Raw genomic sequence first — 9,374 nt, 5'->3', positions numbered from 1 at the left:
AACTTTGTCACCTCCTGCCACCTCCTCCTCTTTTCGAAGCCATTTATGAATACCTTGAATGGCACGGGTCCTGTACAGATCCCTGTGGGACTCCACTAATAATCTCCTTTTGCTTTGAAATAATCTATTTCTGCCTACCATTTTCTTCTGTATTTTAAGCACTTTTTGACCCTTTAGAGAATCTTCTAATTTTCCCTTGATAGCTCAATTTATCTGACATGAATGCTGTACCAAAGTAGCAAGAAGTAGGGAGTACAGGAATGGATTTGACCTTTTATTAAAAAAAAAGCAGCAAATGAAACCCACAGGCCCAGTTCTGCTGGATGGAATACCTGGGAGAAGCTGGAGTAACTTTGGGAAATTACCAGAGCCGTGCTGAGAGGAGCAAGAGCCTGAGATCCCTGCACACAAATGACAGCAGATCTCAGCTGACTCCACAGTTTGAACAGGAGGGTTTGGCCAGGCAGGCTCGCTTGCAGGATTAAAACTCCCAAATTTGCAAACTCCTATGCAGGAGTGTGTTAGTGAAAGAATTTGGGTTAGAAACACAGCTGTAGAAGTTGACTCTCCTGATCAATGCAAAACATTCTAGAAAATGTATCTCCTTTGGAAAAAAAAAAAAAGTTTTTATCAGTTTTTCAGGTATTGTGTGAAACTACTCATTAGTGTGCAGGTAATAGCCAGACACACCCCTTCTGTCACAACAGAAGAGCTTGTGTGATGGTAAAAGTTCTGCAAATGTGGTGATTTATGAGGCTTACCACAGCCGAGGAGAAGCTGGCGCTTATTACTAGCTATGAATTATTATAAACATTTCTGGCAGCGAGTTGGTGAGCGTGCCTGTGCTTCCTACGCACTCCAGGCAGAGCTGGTGCAGCTCCCAGCCCACTTGCAGCCACAGCTCAGCACCTCCGGGCCTGCACGTCCTTCATTTCGGGGAGCTGCGGCCCACGGGGTGCTTTGAAGGGTCACACAGAGCCACCTACATTGCTGCCCTACCAGAGGCGATCAGACGCGAACCAAACACTTGCATCCCGTGTTGTCTTGTGGTGCTCTTGCATGGGCTCGTTAGCTGGCAGCCCTGCCGTGTCACCTGCGTCTACGGGCACACGGAGGGAGCGCTCAGAAAGCTCTCAGCATGCGTTTGGCTTGCCTGGGAAGGGAAACGCTGGCTGCCTTATGGTTCTGATCAGGGCCAGTTGGGATGTGACAAATTTCTGGAGTGCAAAGTAAAACAAACCAGAGAGCGAATAACAACAGAGAGGAGAATAAAAACAAAACAAAATCAAAATGGATACAACTGAACATGCTTTCAAATGAGAGCTTCCAGAAGATTGCAGGACAGTAGGATCAAAGTATGGCATAACTATCAAACTGTTTTCTTAAACCTAAACATACTTGGCCCTTGCAGCACACTATTATTAGATACAGATTGTGCATATGTGTGTGTAGGAGGAGCTTGGGCTTTTCCTGCAGCTGCGCTGAGCCTCGCAGGGCCGTGCAGCAGCTCTGTGCAGTCGGTGGCAGGCCCAGCTGGGCACCGGCACGGAGTGCTGCGGGGCTCCGTGCCTCCCCCCCGACACCAGCCCACCGGAGAGCTGCTGGAGCCACGCAGGACAAAGGGCTACAGGGAATTGGGAAAGGGAAGAGAAGAGCAGAGCAGGGGAGTGCTACCGAGCAAACACACGTGGATGAGAAACACGGAGCCCCTTCTGTCACAGCGCTGCTCCTGGAGACGTGGGGTGGGAACAGCAGCAGCTGAGCAGCGGTGCCAGTGCCCGCGGCCCCCAGGGGACAGCATGGGTGGGTGCCCTCTGGCCACAACAGTTCAGGGAAGGAGAGAGGGAGAAATTTGCCCCCTGCCTTCTTCCTTCAGATGTATGACTCAAGAACTGCCCTGTTGGTCACACGGCTTTCAATTTAAATGCTGGAGGAATATGCTGAGTGGTTAAGGCTGAAGGGAAGAGGCTTGGTGCCTCAGCTCTGCCTTCTGTAACCTGGCATTGCCTCGTAAGGCTGATGTAACTCCTGGTCTATAACTGTGAAGCTCTTTGTGATCGGCAGAAGGTAGAGACTAGAGAAGGAAATTAATAAAACAATAAATACTAATATTAGAATGACTTTCAGCCACCCTTAAAGAGGAAGGAAAGAGCAGATTATGCACCGTAATTTATATACAGACTCCTGTGAAATTACAGGAATTGTCAGAGGTTAACATATTGCCCCCAAAGGCTCTTCTGTGCTTATGCAGAAAGTTGTATTTATCCTCGTCCATTACTGCAGTAACAAGGCACAAGGCTTGAAACGATTGCAAACGAAAGAAAACGGCATTACGATACGGTCTCCTCGCCAAAACACTGCCTGGTACAGCTAAGCATGCGGCCCTCTGAGCACTGAGATAAAGAGACGGGAAAACCAGAGGCCTGAAGGCAGCCGATGCCACCACCGCTCCATCTGCGGGCGGTGGAGGCTGGCCGCGTGCCCTCCTCCCCGTGCCGCCTGCCCGACCTCGCTCTGCTCCGCCGCAGGGCAGCGATCGACGGACGGGTGCCCTTCGGTGGCTCACTGACATTCATGCAATGTGGAACTGGGTTTGAGCGTATGCATTCCTCTCCTCACCCAGAATGAAAGTGAAACTCGGCGAGTTATTTTGGTCCTCACCAAACCTGAAGTGTGGCAGAGGGACCGGCTGTGCCTGCAGGCTGGTGGCAGCGCAGCGAGCGGGTCCCTTGCTAGGATGCTTGGCCGCAGGAGGCATCTCCCCGAAGGGACTGGTGACTATTTTTATTGAGAGACCTTTCTAAATAACTGAAAAAGAAAACAGGAAACCGCAGCACTGTGGACTGGAGCCCGAAGTGTTCTCACACATCTGCTGTTACTGGGGCGGCCACCATTAGGCAGTGGAAACTAATGGGGATGCTGGTGAGAAGACGGAGTAAGTGCATTTAATCACTGCGTCCTTTTACCTGTACCGCTACCGGTCAAGTGGGACGATCCCTCAAATTCATGACACTCACGTAGGACAGTCCACGGGAGCTAACATTTCAGGTAACATTCCCAATTAGTCATTAAGAAATAGCCTTATTATAGTGAATGGCAGGTAAGAGCTAGAGCATACCCAGGGCAAATTGCCTGGGCAAGGGACAGAAATTATGGGTTATATTAACCAGAAAAGCAATTTGCCGTCAGTGCCTTCACAGTGCATTGTATACCCTTGGCATTTTATAAACAGTTAATAATAACTGGTCAGGAGAAGAGTAACACAAATCAATGTACAAATTCAATTAGGAAGAGAAAATAAAAATATTATGTGAATTACTAAGCAAACCTGATACAGTTTAGCCTTGAGTTCAACATTTGTTAGGTTTGGATGAGAAGTTCTAATCAGATTTAAAGGAGGCTTCAAAAAATTAGTAGCAGATGTGAATGAAACAGATAATGATTTTCATTCTTGATTATTTGACCAAGGTTATAGATAGTGGGGAGGGCGTTCAGTGAAAATAATTTGGCTGGTGTGCTTGCAGCTTTTCTGGTAAAGATTAATACCTTACAGCTTTCTCTCATTTACCAAGGTGAAGAGTGATCAATTCTCAGTTGATCTAAACATAGATATAAAAATTGACAGCCTCAATTTCCTACTACTTTCCTCAAAATTTAATCAGTAAGGATGATGTGGTTTGCTTCTGTTGAAGGACAAAATATCTTCTGTAGAGGGAAGCGATACTAGGGTTATCCTTCAATATGAGAGGATGCTAAATCTTCAATCTGGTACACGAAGACCTGCATCTTGTTTAGGTGGCCAGTAAAGCAAACTCACGGCCATGTAAAGGGCATAAGAAAGGGAGAAAACATGGGCCAGAGTCACAGACAGGGCTGATCACTGTGTTTTGCTGACATGGAGCCGCACACGCTGAGGGTTTGAAGTTTTAAGCTACCTTCGAACGCACAGCGCCGGGCTCAGGGAGCCACGCACGGCACCAGGACCTGCTCTGCAGCCCCAGCTTTCCTGCTGCAAGGATCTGTCATAACTGCAGAAAAGAAAAATTAAAGAAACCAAATGTAAACAACAAGAACATGTACAGCAGAGTGCACAGAGCCTTGGGGGAATCTGGGAACTGTCAGCTGGCGCCTGGTTTCAAAACGGGGGCCCAGAGTTAAATGAGTTTCTGAAACTATTTCAATCTGCATGTAAAAGAAGAGGAATTTGTTGATTGTTGCGTTTTCCTATAGGCACAACTGACAGTGACAACTGGGCGCACTGGTGAGACACCATCGCATATTTTCTGGTGCTCCTTCCCAACCCAAAACAAGAAAAAAGTGATCATGAAAAACCTTTGTGAGACCATGAAACGGTGGAGGAACCATGATGAAGGAGACTGGTGAATTTCAGAGAATTATAGTATCATTTCTGAACATCTACATAGTCCTTAGTGAGCATCATTAGTTTATTGTGGTTTAAATAATTAATCTGGAACAGGACTGCTACTTCTTATCCTCTTTTGAAGAAGTCTCTCGTGATACACTTAGATACATGAACGTGTAAAAGCCTGTGAGCCCTGTATGGCCCTGAGGACTTCATGTCCGGAAATGGTCTCACATTGACAGGATGAGACTGACCCCTGCATTTTCAAACCGCTTTATATGATTTTACTAACTGCAGATTTTCAGATGCTCTGTGATGTTATGAATGCTCCAAACTACAAGAGAACTTTTGAATATTGGTACATAATTCAGATCATCTCTTTATAACATGGCCAAGCTAATAAGTTGGAGCACAAGTGATATAACTTTCTTTTCCCCTGCAGTTTCAGATTTACTTAGTTGCATTTAGGACCTTTAAGCATTGGAGTGAAGAGAGAATACAGAGACAAATATGTTGTTTGTTTTCCCAGTGCCAGATAGATGGATTCAATTTTCAGATTCCTTAAACTGCCAACAATGAAAAGTTGTAAAAAAAAAAAAAAAAAAAAAGAGGGGGGAAGCATTTGTTTTAAAGATCTGTCATGGTTTCTATAAACTGCACAGAACTTTTTTGTCATTTATAACAAAATTGATGTCACATGTACATTCTATCACTCGCATCTGATGATGTTACTTGTGAGAAGTTCAAATACGGTTAAAAGAAGAGAATATAGCTTTTTTTTTTTTTTTTTTCCCCAACCACCTTCATTTTCACCACAGGGGCAGCTCTACCCCAGACCTGGGGATTTTGTTAAAAGGCCCCTTCGTATTCATGTTGCTCCTCAGTGCAGTAGGACTCCAGAGGCTCAGCAGACACCCACGGGGTATCAGTGCTGGGGGGCTTGAGGACTGCCTCGTGGCGGGGCTGGGCAGCTGCTGGGACGTTCCCAGGGCAGGGGCAGCCCGGCTCCAGCAGTGCTGAGCTCCCCGCAGTCTGCCCTCACCTCAACCAGTGCCGTCTGACAACGGGGATGGAGCCCTGCATGTTAACATGTTACGTCTAAAAAGAGGCAATTTTTTCCCTTCGGCACCGAATACTTTTCACAGCTGTGTGCTGTGGAGAGGCAAAGGAGAAATGCTTGGGAAGCACATAGAACAGAGAGGTCATTTCTGTTGAGCTTTTTATTTCCTGTCTTTAAGTCTGAATTAATTTAGATTGCAATTTTTAAACAACACTTGCAGCCAGTGAGAATTGGACAAAGTTCCTCTGCTTCCCTGACACTTTTCCACCTTAAGCAGGGATAAACACATTCTTTATTTTCAAAGCTCCTCAGGATGGTAGTTATGCAAGTTTCCCAGAACAGATTTCCTTCACCATGCACAGAGGGGTTAAGCTGCAAGCCTGAAAGTCACTGAGCAGGAGGGCTTCCAGGACAGCCAGGGAGTCAGCTCATTCCCAGCCAGGAAAGAGATGAAAGACCAAATCCTGAGCTGTCACCCCTGACAGCCTTGCTTAAATAGGACTGGGTCAGGCTAATGGCTGGCTGTCAACAGGAGTGAGTGTTTATAAAAAATGCTAAAAATAGTCTACAGTATGATATATGCACTCATGGGATAATTCGCAAAGCGTACAAAGAACAATTAGGGCCACAAAATCCATCGACTGCAAGGCCAATTGCGATCACCCAACATGGTCACCAAAAGACCACAGGCGATCCAATTTCTGTATTGCCTAGGGAACAATACCTAATTTTAAGTTTGTGTTTTCCAGTGGGTGAGACTTCTGCCCAGGCATTTTAGCTCTGCTGGGGTGAGCTTCCTTCAAAATGAAACGTATGGGCTTGTCTCAGGGGTAGCCTGGCTGACCTCTAGGCACTGGATCTCGCTGCTCCTTGCTTTTGGGACAGAAGGCCATCCATTTAATAACCTGATGGGGAATCCAGGTCCCCCTCTGAAGGCTACACGTTTCATTGCAAAATGATGTGAAGTGATATAGCTGATCACTAACAGTTACCAGTGTGAGTTCTGGAACAAGCTCTGCATGTAAAGCGTTGGTTGATGTCCTAGAACTGCACCCTGCTCTGGAAGGCCTGGAAAGCATTTGTGACTTACAAATTACCATATCTTCACATGGAAACTCTGCAAAATGTATTAGCTGTTGTCACCCAGTCCCAATACTGAGTCCGTTTGAGAAGGCATCAGCACCCAGAAAGGTAGCCTGTTAGTAGAGCAGTGGTAGGTACTGGTAATAAAAGTCTGCCTGGTTTCCTGCTATCTGTTAGGAAATAGAGATAACCAGGTTTGGGTTAGAGATCATCTACACATTGGGAAGTCACAGCTGGGAAAAACGAGCATCAATAAGAAGCAACGAGGTAAGACACAAAACAGTTTTCAAACCAGTTCTGAAGAACTGGCCTACTTAATGCAGTCTTTCCAAACCAAAGGTGACAACTACATTTCTCACTCTTTCTCTTGCTGATACGTCATGAGATTAATTTTCCACTTTGCCTTTACTCTTAACTCACAAGGACTAAAACAAAAAGTTGTTTTATGCACTGGGTAGTTTTTTGCAAACAGTATTTGAGAAAATCTAACTAGAGCAAACCCTATCTCAGCTTCCTCTGGCACGCATCTATCTTTTTTTCGGTTTCATTTCCTTAAAGGAAATAGACTCATTCTGCTCTGAGACCTTTTATTCCTCCTGGGCGTATATGCCACAGAAAAGTAATTAATATGTAATCACAGACTAATTAAATATGTTCTTTTATGTTTTGCATTTATAAATCATGACTAACAGCCTGAACTCTCAGGTCAACGGACATCTTCATCCCCTACTGTTTTCTGTATTCCTGTTATAGCCATATGCTTCATTTTATTCACTTTCAAAATACTACGCTATGTGTTTCAGATAGTCAAGCAATAGCGCTCACTGATCCGTACAACTCTTCAAACGAAAGTGGAAAAAGAAGGGCCAAAGACAGGACGCATCACCTGGAGATCCTACAGCCTAAGCGCTGTCCCAAACTCCTTCAGAAAGACTTGCTGAACCAGCACAACTCCTTATCAAATATTAAATCAAATGATGATGCACAATAGTTTACCTCAGCCTAATTCCCTTTTTTAATCATATTTTTTTTCTTCCTAATCTCAGGCACTTGGGGTAACTTTCCATTGCTCTGCCTGGGTTCCAGGAGGGCCAGGCCTGCGCTCAGAGCCCTCTGCCAGAACGCGCCTCGTGGCCAGCACGTGCTTTGCACATCAACAAGATTTCGGCAGAAAAAAATAGGAACTTCATTGCCTTTCTGTCTTTAACACACAGATGGCAAGCTTTTATAAATCAGTGTCCACTTTTTGGTGTTTGTTTGTTTGTTTTTAGAGCTTGCTTGTGGCTGGTTGGAGCGGTGGAGGCTGCGCTCCCGGCTGCGGTTACGCCGTCCCCTGCGGCGCCTGGAGCTTGGCCTCCGCGAGGAGGCTCCGTGGGGCATGCCGCAAAGAAAAAGCAGCGTAGCTGGCTGGCTTCAAATGAAAACACTTTATTCACAAATATTCTTTGTAACCCGTCGTGCATTTTAAAAAGAAGTTCTCACTAACAGTCTACCGAAGTCTTGTGTGAATCACTAAACTATCACAACAATCTGGAATAATTGGCAGTTTTCCACTTGAAAAACCTATTTTACTTAGCTTGTGTCTGCTGGGTCTGAAAAGAACTGTTTTTGTACAACATCCAGAATTCCAGGAAAACCTGCAGTTCCCATTACGCAGTAATTTCTCAGTTTCCAGAAACAATCTCCCACTAACCAGATAAGAGTCTTTTTAATAATTCTGCTGGTGGTGTCGCTTTTACCTTCTAATGGTTAATCTATGTAGCAGCTGCTTCATCCTCCCCTTTCTAATGAATCTCTGCCATGAGGTTAAACACCTCCTGTTAGCCTCTGGCAGCTCCCCCCAGGCCACGTGCTCCCTTTGAGCCCCCTGTCTGCCCACGAGCCCCTCTCCACACTGCCCCGCGGGGGGCTCACACCGCAGACCCCGCTCCACTGCCCCACGGATCCCATGCCTGGGGGATCAGAGCCGTAGCTGCAGGCAATGGGAAGTCTCACAGAGGCGCTCAGAAAAGGCAAAAAGGCAGGAACGGATCGAGTCCAGTTTTGGAGGTCTGGACCCCCAGAACAGAGTAAAGACAGGGACAAAGGCGTTGCTTCCTTCTGTGAAAACACTCAAGGGCCATGCGCCCCGTTACACAGTGATAGCAGTCCTAACAGGCCTGGTTTAGAACTGCACACAGTATGTAGGAAGCAGCAAGCTAGTGAGAAAATTATATCTTGGAATGGTTCGGGTTGGAAGGGACCTTAAAGATATCCAGTTCCAGCCCCTGCCATGGGCAGGGACACCCCCCACCAGACCAGTTGCCAGCCCACGGACTTGGACAGGCTTTGGTCATTGCCTCCTGCTGCCTGTCCATGCCTAACTCTCCATGCTGTGAACCAGGAGCCCTGGGGCCACCCCCAGTGCCCAGACCCCATCTCAGGCTGTGGTGGGGGGTGGCCGCAGGGTGGTCACCCCCGGTGCTGCGAGCTCGCCCCCCCTGCCCCGTACCTGGCTCCTGCGCCGCAGCTCATCGCCGTCCCTGCCCGTGCCACGGCTGCTGCCTGCTTTCCCGTGTGCCCAGAGCAAATTTCCACTGAAAAGTGGAAAAAGTGTGGGCAGCAGCAGTGTGTGTGTGTGTGTGTGTGTGTGTGAGCCCTCGTGGGGGTCACTGCACGCCCCACCACAGCGCCCGCTGCCACACGGCACGCACCACTGCGGTCCTTCTGTCCCCCTAAAGTGGAGAGTGTTGAACATGTAAATATGGAATGTGTTGAACATGTAAATACGGAATGTGTTGAGCATGTAAATACTTGATTTGTTACTGTTTTACTTGGGGCAGAGGTTTTTGTAAATAGTTCTGGTTCACTGGCCAGCACAGAAAACCA

At 46.8% G+C, this 9,374-nt stretch overlaps 1 long non-coding RNA gene across 2 annotated transcripts; it reads left to right on the top strand.

The window, feature by feature from the left end:
* The first annotated feature begins 1,402 nt into the window (after positions 1-1,402).
* Positions 1,403-7,996, top strand: LOC137864356 (uncharacterized). 2 transcript variants are annotated; one of them, XR_011101450.1, is made up of 2 exons: positions 1,403-3,048; positions 6,684-7,996. It is a non-coding gene; the product is annotated as an uncharacterized lncRNA (long non-coding RNA). The 2 variants fall into 2 exon arrangements; XR_011101449.1 differs by having other exon boundaries at positions 4,231-7,996.
* The last annotated feature ends 1,378 nt before the right edge of the window (positions 7,997-9,374 follow it).

The sequence above is a fragment of the Anas acuta genome, chromosome 14 (assembly GCF_963932015.1).
Source record: "Anas acuta chromosome 14, bAnaAcu1.1, whole genome shotgun sequence".
NCBI classification, from domain to species: domain Eukaryota; kingdom Metazoa; phylum Chordata; class Aves; order Anseriformes; family Anatidae; genus Anas; species Anas acuta.
The sequence above is the reverse complement of the archived record's forward strand: the minus strand, read 5'-3'. Positions and strand labels throughout refer to the sequence as shown.